The sequence below is a fragment of the Struthio camelus genome, chromosome 23 (genome assembly GCF_040807025.1).
Source record: "Struthio camelus isolate bStrCam1 chromosome 23, bStrCam1.hap1, whole genome shotgun sequence".
NCBI classification, from domain to species: Eukaryota; Metazoa; Chordata; class Aves; order Struthioniformes; family Struthionidae; genus Struthio; species Struthio camelus.
In genome coordinates, this window is record NC_090964.1 from 8,338,758 (window position 1) to 8,352,906 (window position 14,149).

A 14,149-nucleotide genomic window follows, 5' to 3' on the forward strand; every position below is an offset into this window, starting at 1 on the left:
TGATGTGCTTTCTTTCTCTTTCTCTCCTCCTGCAGCAACTGCAAGCCAAATATCATCTTCTGTTCCCACTGATTTGTCCTGTGCCTCTCATGGCTTGTCGCATCCTCCCTTCCCCCACCGTGTCTCTCTAGCTACACACACAAAATCTGCTCTAACAGAGGGTTTGAGAGCATTTTCTTGTCTCCCTTTATCTTGCCTCCACAGGGACCCTGACCCTCTGACTGGTTCTCTGAGGTATCCCAGAGAAAGGCTGTTCTTGATGTGCTGATGAAGGCTCTTTGTTTCTCCACAATGCCCTTGGTACCACGATTGCAGCCCTGCTTGTGGTTGGTGCTTTGATTTAGGCACTGTGAACAAACATCAGAAAGTGTCAGGGTGCATACGCCCATTTCCTCCAGAAATGACTGATTTCTTCAGCGTTATTGGGCTCTCTTGCTCCTCAGTCATTCAGTCTCCCTGTGCGCTAGTGTTTTTTCTTACCTCTCTGATTAACATCTTCTCTCCTTTGAAGGCAAGCTCGTGCTTCTCTGGCATTTGTGGTACTCTTCCCTCTTATCTTTTGATGAGTGATGTTAAACTATGCTCTTCCTTGTTATTTGTGATTGTGCCTTCTCGCTACATGCCTACTGTTGTTTTAAAAAAAAACTTGTTCTGCCTGCTCCTCCAAAATTTCTAGTGCATGGGACAGAGACGTCTTGGCCCCTCTGAGTTGGGCTGCTTCCGTTTGATCCCCAACTTATCCAAGCGTGGAACGTGAAACGCGTTGTTGGGTCGCTATGGGAATGGGGTGCTGTGGAGAGGCTATTTTAGCTCAAGCAAGCCCACGTCCTCTGTACTTGGATCTGTTCTATGACCTGTCTCTGTCACGTTGACCTTGAATGTTTTCACAGCATGGGATGCTCTGCAGGTGCTGTAAATTCCTTCTGTTAAATGATTTCACTCCAGCAAGCTGCTTATCAGGCATTCTTTTGAAAATTGTGTTCATATTTCATATGGACAATTATTCAGCAACTATAAAAGGGAAAAATTCCTATTTATAGCACAAGGACCAGCATCAAATAGGACACTGAATTCTCTCTGATAGAGGAGTGACCTGTTCTCTAATGCAGCAATACTTCTGCTGAAAAGAAGTGGCATCTTGGATGGGGGGAAGGGATGAAAAGCCTTAGGCCATCTCTTTCCATTAAAGATGTGCTGCAGTCCTAAAAATGTAGTATCTGCCCTTCTCCCTTCCTGATGAAACCATCTGTGAAAGATAATACTGCAGAACAACCTTTCATTGTGGATTTGTGGTGAGTAATAATGAGTGACTTGTGATGCCCTTATTTGGAGCTGGTCTTAAGTTTGTGATCGATGTCCGATCCCTGACCTTGGGCTGGGAGCAAGGGCAGTCATCGCAAAGTGTGTCTGCTGTGAAAAAATAGCACAAATCCCTGGCCTGTATAGAGCTTACACGAGGGGTGATCACAGTACGTGTATGTGCACAGCCCTGATGCAGAAAGAGCACGTGGGACTGAGGAACAAAGAACGGGCTGAGAGCAATGAATGGTGGGGATGGAAAGGTGGGGAGAATGTGCGCTGGGCTGGTGCTGCGCAGCATGGCTCGGGGGACGTGCACAGTAACTGCTACAGAGAAGGTGAGTGCCTGTTTCGCCTGAGCCTGCCTCGAGTGATTGCGTCTCTGCTCTCCCTTCCCTTTCCCTAGGTATGTGAAGGCATGCCTTCCTCACCGTGGCCACGCTCGCATCACTGGCCTTTGCCTGCCACTGTTCTCCCACCCTGTCCTGTCCCTTCCCCTGGTTTCCAGGCTCTCTTTAAGAAGAGCTGCAGGGGGTGAGACCAATGAGGCCCTGGGAGGTAGAGGACCAGGAGATGGGATTCCCCCTTCTGTTGCTGTGGCAACGGTTGCGAAGGGAAGCAGCAAACCCCACGACCAGAGGGGTGTGATGGGGAGGCTGCCTGGCTGCGGAGGAGTGCCATGGGGAGGCTCTGTGGCTGCGGAGGCAGGGCTGCAGTGACATCACGCTGGGGAGGTGGCGCAGAGTGAAGGCGAGTGGGAAAGGGAGAGCAAGGGAGGCTGCAGAGGGAAGGGAGCTGCATCAGGAGTGAGCTTCAGGGTGAGGTAAGAGACCCTCTGGAGGCAACGGGTCAGGGTGGGCCCCATGGGTGGGTGTGGGATCAGAGCCTTCCTCAGTGTCTGTCTGGCTAACGTGCTGATGTGAGCTGGCTCTTGGGCAGCAGCAAGAGTACAACGCCCTAATATCTGGCACCACAGGGCTTGGCTTTTGGACAGCAAGACCAGGTCAGAGCCCGGCTGGCTGGTGCTGAAGCTGCAAATGTGTCCCCCAGGACACCAGTGTGCATGTCACTCACTGCATGCTTGGAAGAGCCAGGAGTACCTGAAACTTCAGGATGGTCTAAAGGGAGTGGGAAGCATCCCTGGTCCCTCTGGAGAGGGGTGCCAGAGTCCCCTCTCAGGACTAGGGCACAAATTGTTGCACAAATGAGTCAGAAGTTGGGAAACCCAGTCTGCCCCTGTCTGCATCTAGCTAACAGGGGGCTGTAAGCAGAGCCGGTGCACTGGGACACAGCCAAGCAGTGTGCATTTGGGGAGGGTGTCCTAAACTACACATCTCTAGCAGCCTCAACACTTACCCTGCCAGTGCAGGAAGCAATAGTTCTGGGGAAGGCAGCCAGGTACGTGTTTATTGCCAGGAGCTACCTGGATGTTGATCCTGGGGATCTGCAGACCTGGAAGGCAGAATAATGAAGTCCTTGAATCTGCCCTGGATGTCATGTTGCCTTTTAGCATAACGGTAGCATAACGGTTGCATAACGGGATCCAATCTGCTAGCAGAGAACAAGGGGTGACGGTCACCTTTGTGCCCTGCAGCAGCACAGTGGTACCTAAGCACTGTACTGGCCAATGGCCGGGGGTGAATTTCATCTCTTTCTAATCCAAAAGTTAGGGTGAAAGAATGAGCCCAACGCTTGAAAAAGTTGGTGATATTACAGCTTGGCAGAGAGGCATATAGACTCTATACCTACCAGCAGGCTGGACAGCAGGACCATGCAGCATGTTAGCAGGCTAGAAAGTGAGTTCATTAGCACCCCCTCACCCTGTGCTAACTTGATTTCATCCACCAGGATCCACAATGTGTATCTGACTACAGAAAGTGCATCTGGGTTCAGAAAACCCATTGCTGGCAACCCCCTGTGGGTGTCAGAAACTAGTTACTGGGGTGGAGATGGAATCTCAGCTGAGCCAATGCCCTTGACACAACTGTTTTGTTAAAATCATTTTCACGCGTTTCCCATGTTTGCAGACTGCAAGAAGTTACCTAAAGGACTGGGGACAGCAGTGGGGACACAGAGAGATGCAGCCAGGAACGCTTGAGTGTATATGAGAGAGCAGAATTGCAATAAGGAGAATAAATATGCTTTAATTAGGCAAGGATGTTGATGCAAGGATGTTGATACAAGGTGCATGACCCTGCCCCATGACAGTACAGATACTGGGTCTATATAGAGCATTTGGGAGTGGCCTGGGGTGGCTACACAGCAGCTTACTTTATGGTAAGTCTGCAAACTGCAACAGATTGTGCTGCTGTGTGTGACTTACAGGGGAGTGTTGAGTCAGAGGCCCCACAGCTGAAGGCCTTCAGAAGCAGGCTGGCTGAGGGGAGGTTGCAGTGTGGCTACAGGGCCAGCTACATTTGGTGTCTCTGACACGGGCACATGAGGAAGGAGAAGCCCTGCTAGCACCTCTCTTTATGCTGGCTTTCAGTGGGAGGGAGCCAGCAGGGACTTGCTGAGGATGGGCCCAAGCAGTCACAAGCGTCCCTGCCTGGTGCTGCCCAAGCCGGGCTCCTGTTTGCGGTTTGGAAAGGAGGTAGGGAGGAGTTAACGTCGTCCTCCTGCAGTTTCCTTCCCTGACGCTAGTCGCTGGCCATGCAGAACTGCAAACACGGCTAGGGCTGTTCCTAAGTCATGTTGCAACTTGATTTTTCAAGGCTATTCAAAATTTAGTGGGGATATGAGACCAGGACCTTTTACAAGCAAAAAGCCTCATGACAACCCTCCTACTCCCTGACCTTCTCCACTGCTCAGCTGTTTCTCCTTGCTGTTCCCCCTATAACTTGTCTACATTGTGAAGGGAACAATCACGTGAAAATTACATAGTCTGTGCCTCCACATCAGCTAAAGCAGCTGAGTCTACAACATGCTTTGAGTGCCTTCAAGCAGTCACGCTCTGCAGTGGTGCTATATTCTCTGCACATCTGGTCCCTACCACAGGCAATCACTGGGCAGATGTGGGACCTTTTTGTAGTGCTGCTTTTGCACAGGAGGAGGGATGGCAGGTGCTTTCACTTGCCAAGGATACAGCAAACAGATGCACTGGGAACTTGTGATCTGCTGATACCTGGCCCCTAACACATGCCTGCTTGGGAAAAAAGGGCTACAGACCTGCAAGCTGCTGTGGAGGCCTGGGGCACCAGGAGGAGCTGCCTTTTGTGCCAGTGTCCAGAGAGGGCCCTGTCAGCTAAGCTAGGTCCTGCAAGATGTTTTAATCCTTCCTGTTCCGTGGTCTATCTTAGCTGGGACTCCACTGCAGGGGCTGTTTTCCAGTTCCTTTGGCAGGGACACACACAGGCACTCACAGACATGGATCTTGTGTTTGTTTTCACTCCTTATCTGGTATGTTGAAAGCCAATGGGGCAAGCAGCTCAGCAGGTACGCCAGGGAGAGAGGGTGGGTGTGTTTCTGTTACTGTCTGGGCCACCCTGGAGTCCCCTCTACCGTCTCACTAAACACCAGCTGGAATTTCCCTCTGCTGAGGTGGCTGTTTGTATAATAGCCAAGGTCACTTGAGCAATCAATAGTTCCCTAGTTCTTAACGGAAATATTATCCCTCTGCTTAGCCAAATCAGCATTTACATCTCTGTTAGAAACCTGGCCTTAGCTCTTGCTAACTCCGAGGGGATCTAAAGGCGTTCTTGCCCTACCTGGGTCGCACCCTGTTGCTTTTTTTTCCCCTCCTATCAGTGTCACCTTTTCTCAGTGTCACTGAGAAGGGCTGGAAGCATATGGAGAAATTGCCAAAGCTGTCCGACTCTCTTCAGTCTCAGCCTCCCTCCTGGCTGTCCCCCAGCAGCTCATTCTCTGCACTTGCTGCTCTGAGGAGGGCAGTAAGGACAGAGTCAATGGGATTCACACAGCCAAGTGTGCTACTAATACAAACCCCAATCCACAAGCTCCAGGAGAACTTGGCTCAGCCACTGCTAGCAAGAGAAAAGTCGCTCCCTTCATGCAGCAGGACCTGTATCCCAGGTCAGGGCAGAACCGGGGCTGGAAGACAAGGTGCCCATAGTAAGGCTCCACGGCTGCAAATTAACTTCCCTTGCAAACAGGCAAAGGCACTGACTCCCTGGAGCTCGATTTCCGCTGGTTCCATCGCAGACAGCCAAAGGCTGGGCCTTGGCTCTGGAGTTTCCTCTCACTGGAGGAGACTATGGGTTTTGTTCTGCTACTGGGACAGCTGGAACGTCCTTGCCGGGTATTGTTAGGGTCTCTGAGCATCTGTCACTTCAAAATCAGAAAAGGTCATGGAGACCCAAGAGAAACCCACTTCCCCTCTTCAGTGGAACTCTTCTTTCTGCCTCACACATGCTTTTGTTGCCATCTCTCACATGCCAAACGCAGGAACAAACACTGGGGCTTGGCAGGGCTCAGGGCCTTGGCTTGTACGATGGGAAAGAGGCATTCTTGGTCCTCAGCCCAGGGACAGGGCTCTGCTCCGTGTCCATTGCCAGTTTCCCCAGCTGTGATTTTGTTCTTATCCCGTGCCGAGAGCACTGTTCTTAACACATCTGGGGCTAAGCAGCACCCCTGGGTGCTAGGCTATGAATCCTGCAGGGAATCCATGGAGAGGGAGAAGGAATAGCTGGAGCAAGAACCAGAGCTACGTAAACGCCAGCATGCCACTGTGCTTGAGCTGCACATTCTAGCAGGAAGTGCAGGAGTAGCAGCACTGCACACTGAGAGGCTTTTCCCCAAATGTGCATGACTGCAGCAAAGGGAGGCTGTATACAGTGAGGCTGTCTCTGTTTTGCTTACATAGTGCTGCTACTGCCAACACTTGCCCCCGAGAGACTGCAGGGGGAGGGAACCCACGGCTTGCAGATAGCTGGGAGGCACTCGGCAGCTCCTTTGGTTTTCACAGCAGGCACGGGACCTTTCCTAGCACTCGAGGCAACTAGGATGGCAGCCTGGAGCAGAAAGGCCAGGCCTGGACAGATGAGAGATGGCCACAGCTGGAGCCTTCCTGCTAGAAGGATGCTTTGGAGCTACAGCAGGGCCTAGTTTCTGAGTAGTGGCTGAGGTCCCAGTGCATACTGACCACCCTGTAAACCTCCTGCTCAGCTCTCCACTGTGGACAGTCCAACCTCATCAGAGAATGTTTAAGCAAACTAGTCCCTGTTCTGACTAAGGCAACCCATGGATGAGACCAGCCCTAGAGAGGGAAGGGGTTCTCATGGTGGTGCTGGGGTCAGCTGGGAGTGGAGGGAGGGAGGAGAAGAACTTCCTGGCTGAAGTACCCATGGGCTCTGCTTGAAGTTAGAGAGAATGGGCTTGTGGTCTTGGCATCAGGCCAGGAGAGGGAAGGGGTGGGTCAGTGACAAACCCCAACAGAACAAACCCTGTTCACCTTTCCGTGCCAGCCCAGGCACGAAGGATGCTCCAAGCTACAGCTTCACTCTCCCCCTGCCCACCCCATTCTGCTGCAGACAGACAGCAGAAAGCAGAGCACAGGGCTCCCGCAAGAGCAGCTCTGGACTGAATCGGGCTCAGGGCAGGGGCTTAGCAGCCAAGTGTCCGGCTAGGGAAATATCACGTGTGAGACAGAGGGACCCTCCTCAAGCTGATTTTCAAAGTGAGAAGCTCATACATTTCCCACCTGGTAAATGCTGGCTCAGTCCTCTGGAAAATGAGACATGTTTTCCTCACTGCAAGGCCAGAGGAGTGTACGCTGGGAGCACTGTGTTACTTTCCCCATCCCGGCTGCAGACGGGAGGTGCTGCTGGTGGGTTCCAGAACGGCTCTTCTTTCCCCTTTTCACAGCTGTTGCTGGTTATGAAAATGGCAACATTCCCCAGCCAGTTCTCGGCAGGAACTGCCCTTTCCAGGGCTGACCGCATGGGCTGTTTCTTCCTCTTCCCTCCTCCTTACTGCTGCAGATCTGGGTATGTTCTAGTCTTGGCCAAGCACTGCCCTTCCCAGCTCCCTTTCTCTTCTGTTTTGATCCTCATATGGCGCATAGGAGAGGCCTGTGGGTCTGGCTTGCGAGGGGGAAATGCTTATTTCTTGGCCCTAGATCAATAATATTCTTTAGCCAATTCTCTTCCCAAAGAACAGAGAAAGAAATAAGAAATGCTGGGATCAGTCCTGCTGTGGGGATTTATTTCCCAAGCTGTCAATCTGCAAGTAAACCTTGATCTTAGCAACACAGAGATTCTCTTACACCAGCTACCATCCTCTCTCTTCGCAGCGTGTGAGGAAGATCACACCTCACAAGAGAGCTGTGGGTACACTATCATGACATCTTTCTGGAAATTCATTACTTCTTGTTTTATCTGATGCTAGCTTAGCAGACCCTGAGCATGTGTCTGCGGTACGGACAAGAGAACACTGGACAGAGCTTAACAAAGGCAGCAACGAGACAGCAGGACTCACTGCTACTGGAAGCTGTGGATATTCAAAGCTTAGCAAGATTCACAAAGGAATCAAGCATTTCTGTAGACAGCAAGACCGTACAGAAGTTACTGTTGATTACAGCTTCAGCAGGGTAGTAAACCCCAGGGCTCAAAGCTTAAGTCAGTTTCTGAGACAAAGGAGCGGATCTAGCATGAAAGGGAAATTACTCCACATCAGCCTACTTGCACTGTCTTTTGCAGCATCCAGCATTGGCTACTCAGAGAACACTGACAGCACAGAAGTAGGTGGATTCAGGCCACATCCTATTCAGCAGGATGGGTGTTCCACTGGAAAGCCCAAACGGTGCAACTGAGCTAATTCAGAAAGTTGTTGTTTGGCTAATAACTCCTTCCACTCTCTCTTCCACTTTTGCTGTGCGGTGAGGCAGGAAGCTGGTTTTGGGACTCCAGGCAGAAGTCAGTGAGCGGGCAACAGCCCTTGTTCTAATTGACAGATGAGTGTGTTAGCACCAAGCTCCCCTGCGCTCAGTTCCCTTCCTGACTCCTAACCACACTTAAAGACAAAATTCCCTCACTCTTTAGGTTAGGGCTGGGAAAATTTCTGCCACCAGTGTTAAATAGTTGGTAAATTCAGGAGGAAATGCTGCTTCATGCAACAAGGAGTTAACCTTTGGAATTGCTCTGACAGTTTGTTGAGTCAAATATTATAACTGGATTTGAAAATATCCTGATCGTTTTACAACCTTTAATAATGTTTGTACTTCTGCACCAAGATAAGGGTCGCCAGATTGCTCCGAGACATGACCAGATCCCCTTAGAGAGATGAGGGAAGAATTCTCTTCCTTTCTTTCCCTGCCTTTTTGTGATTATCACTGCTCAGCTTGTTTCTGTAAAGCGCAGGAATAACCTGCGGCCAGAGTAGCATGGCCTGAAGCGCTGAGTACACCATGTGACCAGTTCCCCAGAACCCCACTTTGGGTATGAGAATGATCTCTGCGTTATGGGACTTCAGGAGATGCTGAGGTCTGCTTGTTTTGGAAATTGTTTGCCTCTGAGACAGAGCAGTGCAGGGTTGTGACTTAGGGGAAAGAAGTACTATACCTGTGCCCTCCGGAGCAGAGAGCAGGGTTTGAGCCTGGTGCTAACGTTCACCTGGATGGTCCTCAAGAGACCTGTGGAGTTCAGCTCTCTCCCCAGGTGGGCAGTGACCTCCTGGTGAGTGAAGGAGTGTGGACGTGTCTTTTCCCCTCCCAAAAGGAAAACAGTTGATTTTTTGCTTTTGTTCCTCCCCTTTCACTGTTGCCGGCACAGGGTTATGAGAGTCGGGTGGTGGCTCTTGGAGGGTGCTATTTCACAGTGACCTTCCCACAGCCATGGCCGAAGGGGCTCCCTGTAAGGCGATATCCCTAGGGCGAGTTGTATTCTTGTCCCCCTAAGGCCTTTCTCTTCTCAGATGTTAACCAGTGCTTTGTGGGATCAGGGCTCAAACCTCCTTTGCAGCCAAGCGGCCCTGGGGCCTGGCCTCGGCCAACACCTGCCCATGAGAGGAGGTCCCCGGTGCTCAGTCTGATGGGGCCTTCTCCCATTAGCAGGTCACCGCAAGGAGTGGACTCTACCATGACAGCAGGGGCACCGCAAAATGCAAGCCCCAGAACTGCGGTGCCTGCTCCGCTACACAGCAAAATAGGTCGTGCATCAGTAAATGAAAAAGGACAGATGGTGCCTGCTAATACAGCTTAGTTTATGGCCTACAGGATTAACCCACTAGTTGTCATGCCTGCAGAAGATAGAAAATGGGTGGGCCTGGTGGAGGAAATGCGTGGTGCACCCAGCCCCACCTGTGTTTGTAGGATGCACCAGCTGGAAAGGATGTCAGAGACGCTGCGAGGTTTTGAGAGGCTGCTGAAGGGCTGCCAGTGTCTCTGTTTGGGTCTTGCCACTAGAACTAGTGCCAGCACCAAACCTTCCCACCTAGCTCTGGTTGCCACACTCTCCCTGCAAACAGCAGCGCCACAGGCAGACAGCCACTGAGCCACGCAGGGACCCTCAGCACAGGCAGGGACAGCATTTGTGGACTACACACGGATGATCTCTGTGCAGGAGAAGCCCACAGTTTCCTGTCCTGTGCCAGCAGGGGGCCAGCCTCCAGTTCAGCCTTTTGAATTCCCAAGCATCCACATGTCTGCAGGAGTCAGACAGAAAGCTGAGGAAGAAGCCTCAGGTCTTTTCAATGCCTTCTCTGTGACACACTGTTCTCCTTTCCTGGAAATCAGGCCAGTGCCTCACTCTGTTCTCATTGCAGAAGTCAAGCTCTGTACCAGTGCTCTAGCTTCTCTCCACCTGCTGTCTGAGGGCAGAGCAAACCCTTCCCCAGTCCTTCATGAACGGTCCTCCTGAAGATGTCACGTTGGTTCTTTTTGCCTCTCCTGTGGCTGCGTTTGGTCACATCCTGAAAGATGCTGAGTGCCCTGAGCAACAGCTGCCATCGGGGAGAGAGGAGACACTCCAGAGCTGGCACTGGACTCCTGTGCCATCACACCACCTCTGCGTCTCTCTTGTGCTTGCCGGTGGCACCTGACTCTCCCCAGAGAGTGCCTGACCACCACCGTCTCAGCACACAGTGTGCCCTGGACAGGCAGTTGCCTCCAGCTGTCAGAGGTGTTTGTCACCCCCATCTTCTTCTAGCCACAACCAGCTGTCACAGGCACTGAAGTTTTCTCCAGTGACTAATTTGCTTGTGTTTATACCAACACCAAATTGTCTGTTTAACAGCTCTGGTGAGGAGGCAGTCTGGCTGCTCCCTCTTTTTGAAGGGATCAGACCAGCACTTTCCTGATAGCAGCACCCCACTGTGCTAAACCTTCTCAGTTATAAATCCCACATGACAAGGGACAGCAGGCCACCAGTAAGAGTGAACTGAGAGTGGGGATCATTGTTACTTCTGTCCCCAAAGCTGTACAGTGAATGTGCAGGACAGCAGGCGTACAAACAAATCCAAACAGCCTGGACTTTTACCACAGAAGGAAATGCTTCTTTTGTAGAGGGGAAAAGCAATGTCAGACTACTATTCCAAGTAGTTGCTTAACGCTCCCTACCTTTATGTCGCTGCTGAAGTAGACGGCAGTTATCTGGGAGTCCTTTTTCAGGACGTATCAGCAACGGTGCCAAGCCCATGGCCTGCCTGGCTGGCTGAGGCCCTAGGGGAGACAGAATGGTGGGCTATGTAAGCATTTGAGCCTCTAAGTTCTTCCCCCTCAAAATCTCCCCACTTCCCACCTCTTTTATCAGCTGCTGACAAGACTTGCAACATGCGTAGGTGGCTCCCAAGCTTACAAGATGATTCCCCGCTCCCCCTATTGCCACCCATGAGAGGATTCAGGATTTCGAGGAGGGGGAGTACATTCCTCTGTCTGCAAGCCTGTTTTGCAAAGGACACACAAGGCTTTCACAGTGCTCCATGTGGCAAGTCTCTCCCAGGATTTCACATGACAGCATATTCCATAGAAAGTCACAGGAGCGAGTGGGAAGATCGTTGTGCTCTGTGTGTGGGTGTTAGGAGGGAGCAGAGTGGGATGGGGAGAGGAGGTGTAACCACAAAGTAAAGCAGAACAATCATCTTGGAAGAGCCTTGAATTTCTGATCCTAGGGCTCCCATCTCCTGCCTTTTGTTCTTCATTTAAAAGAACGTCAATCCTTGTTAAAGCCAGCAGAGAAAAAGGGAATAAAACAGAACCATCTCTTCCTTCCCTGTACATATCTCATGGGACCACAAGAAGCAAACAGAACACGAACTAACTAGATCAATGCTGAAAGTGTGTGCAGAGTTGCACACTGGGGAGATCTCTCCCCAGCCGCTGGTGTCTTCCCTGGAGAAAAATGAATGGCTGTTAATGACATCTCCACCTGAGAAATGATCAGAGTGCATGTCATTACAAACCAGTGTTTCCCCAGGGCTCTGCAGAAAATGACCCCAGTGAGCCTCAGTTCTTGAATACACAGCTGCTACCTCGTGTATGCAAAGCATCCCTCACCACACATCTCAAAGCTCTCACGGCTAAGCTTTGCTGAACCCCTCTCAACAGACCAAGAACGCCATCCCTGCTTTGCACGTGGGAGAAATGGGGCACACAGAGGAGGAATCAGGGAGGCCAATATATTCTTGGCACAGCTGCTCAGAACAGGGAGCCTGGATGAGATGCTCCCACTGCATCTCAGAGAGGTTTAAAACTACCTTTGAGCTGCTTGGGTCTGTGGCATCCTTTTGCCATCATCCAGAGCGTGAGATTACAGCAACCTCTCAGGTTTGTCTGCTGGGTGTCACAGAGCACACCTGGCTGTACCCCATGACGGGGTTTGTAGGTGGGTCCTCAGGAGACAGCCCTTTGAGCTGTCACTTGCATTTTGGCACTGGTGAATCCCGATGCATCTAGACCCCTTTAACAGCACCAGCTGTCTCACCCAAGCAGGATCAAAGACTTCAGCCTGCTCAGATAGACGGGAACTGAATCATGCTGGGGTACCCTGTTCGGCAACACAGAAGAACTCTTCAATCCACGCTCCCAGTTTAAAGCTACTCCCCTCTTTCCCTCATTTTACCTTGTCTGTGACTATTTCAGAAACCAGCAAGATGAGCTGGATTTTCTCTAAACTCCGTCTGTTCTGCAATGCACCCTGTGACCCATGAATAATTGCCCATCCCTGCTTGGGTAAGGAGGGAGAAACCCTGAGAAGACCTATGCACTTCTAGAGAAAACAGTCTGCTCCAGGAAGAGGTTCACACTTCACTGTCAAAATGACCTGGAGGTTTCAGGCAGACTGAATCTTTGTGTGCCCTGAGATAGCTCTTTCAACATCCCTCTGTATCCTGCAGGCCAGCGATGAGAGCAACAGGCAGCTACTTACCATACCTGTGATATCTGGGTAACCAGGAAAGGGGGGGCAGGTGAAGGAGATGTGGCAAGAGCTGGAGTTTCTATTTTACCAGCCGCAAACCTAAGTCGGCGCGCCTGTCTGCCAGTGCCCCACCGCAGCAATATTCCCAGCCTCGGCACACCCCACTCCCTCCATGCAAATGCTCCTAGTCTGAGAGCAGAGTTTTGTAATCCCTTCCCGGCAGCCAGCCTCTGCTTTCACTCTCTGAATTACAAAGGGGAGTTTTCATTACATCACCAGACGCTCTTCCTCCTTGAAGCCGGAGACACATCTGTCACTCTGCTTCGCAGGGGCTTTTGGGGCGTGGGTGGCTGGGGCAGTTCCCTGGAAAGTGGCACTGTGCTTCCCAAAGGCAAGTTCAACCCAGCCCAACCTCCCTGGCTTCTCTCATCCAAACAAAGGCAGGCACCAGGCACTGTGGGTTGGCTGCAAGTGGTGCCTGGACAAAGCATTCCCTGCATTGCTGCTGGAAGCTTTCCTAGGAGATATAGCATTTTCAGGCAGCTTTAAAAGTCGCCTGTGCCAAATCCTGCTCTGATTTAAGCAATGGGGTCAGAAGTCAGCAGCGTTCCAGCTTTCTGCCAGCGTAAGCAAGAGCAAATTTGCCTATCGGAGTTGGGATTTGCTGAGTGGTTCAGTGAAGCGTTTGAAACCTTTTTTTTTTAATCTTTTCAAATGTTCCTCAGTAAACGGTCACACTGGTGACAGTTTCTCTACAGCCCCAGGGAGCAGCTAATCTGATTTCACTCCCAATCCGGTGACTTTCCAATCAGCCACTTCCCCCTCCTTCCTGGCAGCACACTTCCGTTGTGTGTTCTCTTCCCAGCCCCAGGTTTTGGGTTTTTTTTTTTTTTTCCAGTTTGAATCAAAACAAACTACCAGATTCAAACTGCTCCCTGGTCAGAAACGTGCTGAGCAGGAGCCTCTGCTCTTGGCAAGAGGTATGGAAACTCTCCATAGAGGAACACCTCAGCTGCAGAGAAGCTGTTTTTGAGTAGATGGTAAGTCTGGACCACTGCAGGGTCACAACAGTTAGAAGAAACCTGTATCCACCAGAACCAGAGAAGTGCTAAATCCCCTCAGCTGTGCAAAGACTGCCAAAAGGTCTAACAGCTTGGGAGCTGGGAAGGCAAAAGATGGTTCTGAAGTCTGTGTGAGCCCCTCAGATTTATCCGGGCCTCTCCCAGCCCTGCTTGTACCCTGATTCCTCATATAAGGGAATGAAGAGTCATTTCTGCCCCATCAGCACGTTACGAGCTGATGCATTTCCCAGGGACTCCAGATGGTTTTGCTCTCTGTCTCTCTGTTTATGTCTGCACTACTGGTAATTCAGGCCTGTCTCGCATTAGCTTTTGAGATGAAACCTTCCCACAATTAGTTACAGTCTGTGCTCTTGTACTGCAAAGGACGCAGGGCTGAGTCGTCAGAGAGCGGTTTGGGAGATCTGTCCCACACACACGTCCTGTTCAGGTTTCTCTATTTCAGTCAGGTGTGACTTTTCT